Source organism: Syngnathus leptorhynchus, chromosome 1 (genome assembly GCF_054491065.1).
Source record: "Syngnathus leptorhynchus isolate UIUO chromosome 1, UIUO_Slep, whole genome shotgun sequence".
NCBI lineage: Eukaryota > Metazoa > Chordata > Actinopteri > Syngnathiformes > Syngnathidae > Syngnathus > Syngnathus leptorhynchus.
In genome coordinates, this window is record NC_141195.1 from 18,768,759 (window position 1) to 18,778,355 (window position 9,597).

Below are 9,597 nucleotides of genomic sequence, written 5' to 3' on the forward strand. Positions count from 1 at the left end.
AGAGAGAGAGAGAGAGAGAGAGAGAGAGAGAGAGAGAGAGAGAGAGAGAGAGAGAGAGAGAGAGAGAGAGAGAGAGAGAGAGAGAGAGAGAGAGAGAGAGAGAGAGAGAGAGAGAAAGAAAGAAAGAAAGAGAGAGAAAGAGAGAAAGAAAGAGAGAAAGAGAGAAAGAGAGAAAGTGAGAGAGAAAGTGAGAGAGAAAGTGTGTGTGTGTGTGTGTGTGTGTGCGTGCGTGCGTGCGTGCGTGCGTGCGTGCGTGCGTGCGTGCGTGCGTGCGTGCTTCCGTTTGCGTTGGGGTAACCTGGTGGTAAAGTCGCTTAATAAAAAAAGCAAACAGGCATCCTTCTTAAATTCGAAATTCTTCTCAAATTAACTTTGGCTCACAATAAGTTCAGCTAAGAAAAGGGGGGAAAAAAGTGTGATGTCACCACCCCCCCATACAATCATGGGCAAATGCAGCAAATCAAAGTTTCAAACACTGCAGAGTGCACGAAAAGCAGGAAGAAAAAAAACCACGTTATTTTACCATATTAGCGTAGCCATCAATATACAACATTCAATGGCTTCCTGAGTGTATTATACAAGTGATTTACATACAAAGACGTGTTTATAAAAGCACACTTGTATAGAATGGCCTGAGGCTACCGTGTCACTCATCAACCTGATCAAAACGCCGCCACTGTCAAACACAAAGAAATCTTGGAGCTCTTTGGCAAATCTGTCCTTCAACAGCAGAAATAAAATGTAAAAAAAACGAGGTGAGATAAAGGGAGAAGAATCAAGCAGAGAGGAGAGGGGCATCTAAATATAGAAGGACTCACATTTTTGGAGTTGGAGAAAAGACGGTGAAGGAGAAGAAGGACAGGAGGAGATGGGGGTGCGAGAGAAAAAAAGGAGAAGGAAGAGCGATGGAGAACAAAAGCAGTGTTGTGGCGGAAAAAGAAGAAAAGTAGCTTGAGATCGATGTTCAGTGGACTAATGGAGAACTGGGCGTCGGGGACACTTGAGCGCAAGACTCAATGTAGCACGATTCCACTACAAATGTTCATCAATCAACAGTTCAATATGTGTTATCATACTACTTAAACTGTTGCTATGAAAGAAGAAATATGAGATAATCTATGTAATATTGTCAGATAAGTTCCTGGCAGCCCGCAGACACAAAGTATTTTTTATTAAGCGCAAAAAAAAAAAAAACAATCCACTGTGAGTCGCGTCAGTTGTGTATCAGTTGTTTTTTTTTTTTTTACCCCACCGATAGCCAAAGGTTGTTTTTGGGGAGGTAAAAAGAAAAAGCAATGTAAAGTTTGCTTTGTTGTGCCTCAAGGCTACAAACTCCACTGTGATGAATCTCCAAGTCTCACATTTGTCTGCTCCTCTTTCCACACGTCTCCTTTTCTGTCTGTTTATCTATCTGTCTGTCTGCTCGTCTAAAGTGGGCATTGACATTACGTAGACTGACACCTTTTGACTAACGCGAAGGACGGCCGCGGCTCGCAGGCTTATGGCGCTGATGTTAAACTCCTGCGGCCCCTCCAGCCACAAAAAGCGAATTAATTTGTGCAACTGGCACGATATACGCCATCAATAGTCAAGGACGACGCCCACCTTGGAAACTTCATTTGAAGAAGTCACACAGATTTCCCTCTTTTGTGAGGTAGGGACGGTATTAGGTGTTTGTGGAAATGCCCCGGGAAAAAAAATAATAATAATCGAGTTTGAGACAGCACAAGGAGGTGTACAGAGGTGAGAAAGCGATTAAAAAAGAAGAGGGCAAGGAAGAGAGACTTGATGAAGGGATGAGGAATGACAATGAGTGAAAGGTATGAGTTGGGACAAGATGAAATGAAATGACAAGGGATGTTGAAAGTTCACCGTGAGAATTAACAGAGCCGCAGACAATGAGGCAGCCGCAATGAGTTGACATTTCATTTTGTGTTCACATACAGTCAAAGTAAAACTCCGTGTGGTGGTGGTGTGTGGGGGGGTATTCGCCCCTCACCGCTTAAAACGGGATGTGGACTTTTTCACTTCTGTTCAGGTCTGGCTTGATCACTCCTGGTTAAAAACAGGAACTGAACTCAACAAAAGACTTCCAGCAACAATGACTGATCTCGATTTTCAAGAATAGCCATCGACAGATGAGACTACACACTCATTGCACACACGCAAATGATTTGTTTCAAGAAACTCAAAATGTCAAGCACCAAACATTTTTAAAAGAAGCACAGTAATACATCACTCGGATGCCTCAATGACAATTCAGACAGTTTTGTAGTCAACAGTTATTAAAGCCGAACTAGGGAATCCACTTGTTTTCTATACCTCTCGTTAGGGGTGACTTGGGTGAGAGGAGGGGTACACCCTGGAGTGGTCGCCATCGGGACACTCACGTTCAAATGGATGTACGATTTAGACCACATGTTTTCGGAACGTGGAAGGAGAGAGGAGTGAGGGGAAAACCCACGCAAGTACAGAGAAAACATGAAAACTCCACAGAGAGACAATAAAAACTGTCAAGGCTAAATGAAGTCAAAATGTGAAAGCAATAAAATATCATGTGTGATCATTTTGGCATTGACACTGGCGCTAGACAACAAGAGCGGGATTGTTGGTCCATTGAGAGTGCGACGACAAAAAAAAAAAAATGTACAGAATTGCCATGGCAATGAAAATGAGGCTCTTCTCTTTGTTAGCTACTAAAAGTCTATTTCAATGAAGCTGAGGCAATTGTTTTAAAATAAAAAATAAAAAAACATGACACAATATTGTGCTGAAGGTTAGAAGACTTCAATTGAATGTGGCTCTTTCCAGGAAAGTATTACATCAGGAACAAAACCTGCAAATCGTCTTTGTGATTTTGCAATCATCTTCAGGAATAATAGCAAAGTAGTAATGTATTAATTCTCAAGACACCTTCTCTGTCTTATAATGTATACTATTTTGTATATATGTTTTTGTATCACTATTTGTTTTAAATGTTGCAGAGCTCTCTTGACCTTTTAGATTTCATTTGCCCCATTGGGTCAAAGGCAGAAACCTCTTAGTAACTGTTGCACGAACAGGATATATAAATATGAGCAGGAGGGATACAAACGAGAAAGGGAACAGGGAGAGGGTGAAAATGTGAGAGGGAGGAGAGCAAGGGTAAAAATGAGAAATAGAGTAGGGGAGGCCACAGGAGGCACCTGGCCCACTTACTGTAGGGTGGCTAGAGGAGGAGGAGAGGCGGGGGATGAAGGAGTGGGAGGAGTATTGAAGCAGGATGAGTGGGATGGATGGAGTAGAGGGCACGGAGAGGACGGGGGCACGTGTGAGGTGAAGCAACCAAAAGGTGAGCAAAGAAGAAAGCTCTTTATTCCAAGTTACGTTTGACTACATTTTACAATGATGTTTATAATGTCACTCCAGAATTTTGTTTCACATACTCATTTGAGTTTAGAGCCATTTGAATTAAATATTACTTGTTCTACCATCAAACACCATAAATCTAGTTTTGGTGTTCATTCATCTTATTTCTATCAAAATATTTCATACTGTCAAAAAATAATTTAAATAATGCATCAATAGCTTGGGACCTAATACTGACTATTATGAGATGGTGAATTATGAATTTAGAATCTAGATAGAATTATATTTGATTCGTCTACCATGAGTGTCGGGGTACGAATGAGATACCTTGTTGGCATTTTTAATACCAGGTGCACACAACTAATATATCTGACAGTAACTTGGAGGCCGTCCCGTGCATAGTGAGACGAGAACGATTGTATACCCCGCCATCTCCCACTCGCCACCTACAACTCTGTTTTTTTGTTTACCGACTTTACCAACTGTACCGTTCCAGTTTATAATACTTGATGTTGAGAGAGAGAGAGAGAGAGAGAGAGAGAGAGAGAGAGAGAGAGAGAGAGAAGGAAAGAGAAAGAGAAAGAGAGAGGGAAAGAGAAAGAGAGAGAAAGAGAGAGAGAGGGAAAGAGAGAGAGCGCGAGAGAACGAGAGAGAAAGAGAGAGAAAGAGAGAGAGACAGAGAAAGAGAGAGAGAAAGCGAAAGAGAGAGAGAGGGAAAACTTAGAAAAAGATGGCCAAAATCTCATGCCACACTAGAGACATAGTGCAGATGTAGTTTCAAAAATATGGGGGTGGGGGGGAAACAGGTGCGATGGAGAGGACGTAGGAGGGGACTGGTGGAGAAAAAGTGGCCTTGTGATGCTTTGAATGGAGGTGGTACGTGGGCGTGTGACGAAATACTAACACCTCACCCAAAGTATGAATAAGCGACCACAACAAGCCGACGAAGGTTCAATCTCTTCTCCCGGCGCACTGGAGCAGCCTGCCTATAGCACTAATATCCCATAATTCCACCCACAGTCCTCGCTCTACCTCACATCAATGAATATTTCATGTCCTGATGGCACTTTTAAAGCAAAAACTAATTAGCAAATCCGAGTTGATCTGGCATTAGTCATATCAGGCCAATTAAAAGCCAAGTCCTACTGTACATGTTAATGGCAGCCAAGTGGAATAATTGTATGTTGAGCAGAGGAGTGAATGTTAAACAGGTCTTGTTAGCGGCACTTTAGCACTCCAGTTCACAACTGGATTACTAAAGTCCGCAAAGCCGGATAATGTTCAACAGCGGCAAACAAAAGAGCCCATCCATTTGTTAGTGTCACCATCAAGTCCACAAGGTCCGGGATGACACTCCAAGTGGCAGGAATAATCAATCCTAGAGATACAAACTGAATTTGTTTCTTGACAAAATACTTGAATTTAAATTCATCTTGGCCCATTGAAAAGAATTAAAACGCCATTAACCCATATAGTTGAATTTCCAGTAATATATTTTTTTTGATTTTGGGTGTGCTTCTAAAGTTGCCCTTAGGTTTTAGAGGTTGCCAGGTGCTTTAGACCGTAATGGGTTAAATCACTCCAGTCTTCCACCAAAAATGTACAGTTGATCATCAAGTGCTCCGGGTCAGATGTGTTGTAGAAGCAGAAATCTGTTTTTCCACCATGTTTCTGCTCGTGTCACATGATGATTCTCGTATAGAAGTGAGCAGACAAAATGTGTGGATTCTGTTTCTAAACTGATGATTTTGGATTTGGATAGGCTGTACGGACACAGAATAAACGATAAGACGCATATTAAAAACAACAACATAGCTTACTTTTGGTTTCATCAACCCCTTTCTGGTTTTTCTCTCCCACATTCAGCACATCTATCTCGCTCTCTCTCTTACCTGAGCTTTGATATGGAAATCGGGCACCAGGCAGAGCCCGAGGCGAGCGGACCATTTCTGAAGATATATTTGCTCCAAGCCACTCAATTTCTCATCAATTGCTCACGCTATATGTATAAAAGATAAATTCATTCACTTGAAAAATATCAACGAACAAGTGTGTACTTTTTTGGGGGGGGGGGGAAGCTTTCAGCATCGTCCACACTTAAACTTACACCTTCAGTAGAAGTCGGGCTGATCCTCTTTTTGCACAGAGTTTAAGACTCTAAGTCACTTATAAATGAACAACTAAGAGAGTCCGCGCGTGTGTATGTGTGTGCCCGCTGGCATGCCTGCCAGGTAATTATATTGAAGACGTCCATTCTGCACGTCCAACATTCCGAGTCATTCAAGGACAACCGGCGCAGCATACGGAAAGAAGTTGAATAAATAAATCATAATACATTTGAATTGATGCTGACCAAAATAATCTGCTGTCTTGAATGAATGAATGAATGAATGAATGAATGAATGAATGGATGGATGGATGGATGGATGGATGGATGGATGGATGGATGGATGGATGGATGGATGGATGGATGGATGGATGGATGGATGGATGGATGGATGGATGGATGGATGGATGGATGGATGATAGGTAATACACAAGAAATGAATGCGTCTTTAGTTCAAATTGATTTTCTAATTGAAAACTCAATGACCAAGAATAGAGACAAAAACAGCTCCAATGGACATGCAGGTGCATGCATGTGAAATACAAGCACCATCACATCCATGGAGACTCGCCTATGCGTGTGTAGCATCTGTCATTTTTGTCCACCTATCTAACATGCTCATCTCCCCGCCCCCCAATTAGGAACAGGTGAGTTTGACGGACCCTCAACATGAACAACCCCCACCACAAACACACGCACACACACACACACACATCCCCCACTGGCTCCCCACTAGGATTAGGAGCACCTGTATTCACAATGTGCTACGGAAGGCAGTTAATCTAAAAAGCTTTAGGAGTTGTCCGAGGTGGGGGGGCAGCTGCCCACAATTGGTTCTAGCTCACTGTGAGCCAAAGCCGTGAATCAAGTAGTGAGAGAGATAACATTCAAGATGGGATGCATACAAGAGTCAACTTTGGGGGGGGATCTCTTTTAAAATGAGAGCAAACTGTTAATTCAGTGGCCTGCTAGCCAGGTGTACACATTAACAAGTTATCACTACGAGGAAAGTGGCAGCGATAAAACAATGCATGAAGCGTGGATCCCTTTATGGACCGTTTGACCTCTTTTCCGCATTTCTCTACGGTCATTAAGAGGTGTATGGTTACCATCTACATAAAACACACACACACACTGGGGGGGGGGGGGGGGGGGGGGGGGGGAGTACACTGCGTCCCTGGGGATAGAAACCCACTAAGGAACTAGCACACGTCAGCCTACAACCTACACGGGGGCACCGAGCACCTCCTACTCACCAGCAGGCTCGCACATACAAAAAGAGAGAGGGGGCAGCGTCACGAGCCTCCAAACCCGAATCATGCCGTGCCAAGCCGTGCCTCCCCCACTTATTGCGGGCATTGCAGCAGCACGTGACTGAAAGCCCCGCCCCCTTCGTAAACGGCACACGGGCACGCCGCTCACTGCTTCAGGCACTAAACAAAAAACTGCAACCATCTTCAATTTAGCCAACCCAAATCCAATCTTCAACCCAATCTGCACAAAAAGCTCACCGGTCAAATGTCGGGTTGACCCACCAGCGCTTGCTTACTCCCATCCACACTCCAACTAGCATGTGGAGCACCAAAACTGAGCAGAAGATGTGTACATCTCACCTCAGGTCATCATCTTTATAAAGTTTCAGACATGAGATCAAAGCCGAGTGGAAAGTCGTTTATAATCTCACAGGCAACGTGCAGCTAATATTTTTTCCATCTTACAGTGGATTTCACCCCCGCATGCCTCCTCCACTCACCTTCTCGCTGGCGTCTTGGTCAGTGGTTAGAGCATTGCTGTGTACACAAACACACACACACACTGACACACAACACACACACACGTGCGGTGATGCTCTTGTTAGGGTAACACAAAACATCACCTCAGGGAAGCACAAGGCTCCTAGAGCAGACCAGGTGGTGTCAAGAAGAGATGCAGCAAGAACTTTGGAGCCAAACAAAACTGACGGAAACATACATACACAGACACATATAATAGAATATGTAATCCTACAATAATTGAATAACTGAATAAAGGAATTTGGAGGGCTTACCATATCAAGCTGGACTTCTTAACCTGGAATGACGGAGGAAAAAACAACTGCACAAATCCGATCGGGCCTTAAGACAATTTGGGAAATCAGCAGACAGTCTTTTAATCTCAAAATCCTGTTAGTTGCTGTCAAACTGTGCCGTGTGGGGCACTTGACGCAAAGACTTTTTCCGTGGCTTTGTTATAAATTCATTGAACACAATCATGTGGGTCAATAGCTCAATAAAGAAAGAAGACAAATATGAGCAACAACTGACAAACTCCAGCACGGACGCATACTACATAGCTGAGATTCGAACCCAGAACATCAGCGAGCCACGATGTCAATAATAGTATCCACTGTAAATTACACCGCACACGAAGCGATGTGGGCAAAAATGACTAAACTGGGCAATGATGAACTTTTTTTTTTACAGTTGACGACTGTCCCGCACTCGTCGAATGACCTGCGCATATATAACGAACACTATAACACTGTAAAGGAAAATTGCGACCCCTGGTGTTCTTGTCAGGAAACAACTCTTAGAGGTGCTACTTACACTGTATTCTATATTTATTTATTTATTTTTACTGAGGAAGCTAAGAAGTGGCTTGCCATGGCCAGGAAATGACAAGAAATAAGATTATTTCAGAGGCTGTGACTATTCACACTATGAATTGACGGCAATCGTGCTTGTCAGTGACAGAGACTCTCCACACTTCGCTTTTTCATCCACAGGTGCATATCACTGGAACCCACCCATCCCATCCTCCAAAACAATCACTTTTCAAATACCCCCACGCCAAAAAAAACAGAAACAAGCTACCCTGCTTGGTTGGTTGATTTATTTGTTTGAAATAAACTATCTTTGTTCCTCTCAACTATGCTAGCTTTATAGCTATAGTGATAGGCAAAAGAAACCAAATGCATTTCCACTAGATGGCAGAAGGTACAACCAACCTGTGTCCACCTGTTGCCATTCACACTACAGAATAACTGCTTTGTAGTTTAACATGCCCATATTTTCCATCAAATTTGTTTGCGAGACGAGATGATCATATACGTTTTTATGACATTTGTGTTTGGTGGTATAGTAGTGTGCCATTTTTCCAATGAAAACATATTTGCATTGGCAAAAGAGATCATGTATTTCCTTGTTAAGTTTGAAGCAGGAGAAATTTCAGCTGGACAAAGAAGCCCTCTTTGGAGGTTAACTGAGGCCAGACGGAGGAGGGTTCATGTCCAGTCTTCCGCCCTCCAGGCAGCCGAACAAGTCATTGCAGCCAGCCCCCTGCGAGAAAGCGCTCCTCAGCCGTAACCGCTCGCCTGTTGCCATGATCACATCAACGAGTTTGCAACCAAAATGAAAGTTTCATTTTAAAAAAGTCAACTCGGAGAGTAGCGTGTCATCACAAACAAAAGCCAAACAAGTGCGTGCCGTGTTCAATTGTGTGTGATACGCTACGCGTGTCAATGAGTGACAGTTTGCACAAAGCGGCAAGACAGCCGAACAGGTACTTTCACACTGCTCACTCTGGGGGAGCCTGTCACAGCGATCCACCGTAATATTCATTCTTATTTCTGTGAAACTGAAAATAAACACACGGCCAGGTATCCATACACGTGATAATAGATGTAGTGTCTGAGTTGCTGGATACGCCAGGGGAACTAGTACAAATATATCAATGAAATAGGAACAGACATGCAGCGTGGCTTAGTCTTCGAAAGCCGATTAAAAAAAAAAAAAAAAAAGGGGGAAAAAAAAGGAAAAGCTTCTTACTTGAAGCAAGTGAGACATACCTGTTACCCCATGGGCTCTGAATGGGCTCCGGGCTGCACGGCGATCGGTGTCGCTTCTCTCCGAGTCCAATGTGGTGTGACAGCCCCGAGAAACAACACGGTAAAGGAGGGAGGATGAGTGCAGTGGGGCGGGAGGGGAGGGATGTCCACTCGGAAAGCTCTGTCTTCTCCTATGCGTGTCTTTTCTGCCAAGTGTAATTCCCCGTGTTTTCTCCCACTCCACAGCCCCGCTTTCTCTTGCTCTCCCAGCTTCTCTCTCCACTGCTCTTCCGTGTCTTGCAATCATGAGCCGCCCCCTCCCTCCCCCCATTATACT

The 9,597-nt window shown here is 43.6% G+C and overlaps 1 protein-coding gene across 1 annotated transcript in view; it reads right to left on the reverse strand.

Moving 5' to 3' along the window:
• The window catches only part of zbtb46 (zinc finger and BTB domain containing 46), a 49,724-nt gene extending 40,331 nt beyond the window's left edge, over positions 1 to 9,393 (reverse strand). The window contains exon 1 of the mRNA XM_085917646.1: positions 9,282 to 9,393. The gene's annotated coding sequence lies outside the window, so the exon portion shown is untranslated. The remainder of the gene's footprint in view (positions 1 to 9,281) is intronic.
• Between the last annotated feature and the right edge of the window lie 204 nt (positions 9,394 to 9,597).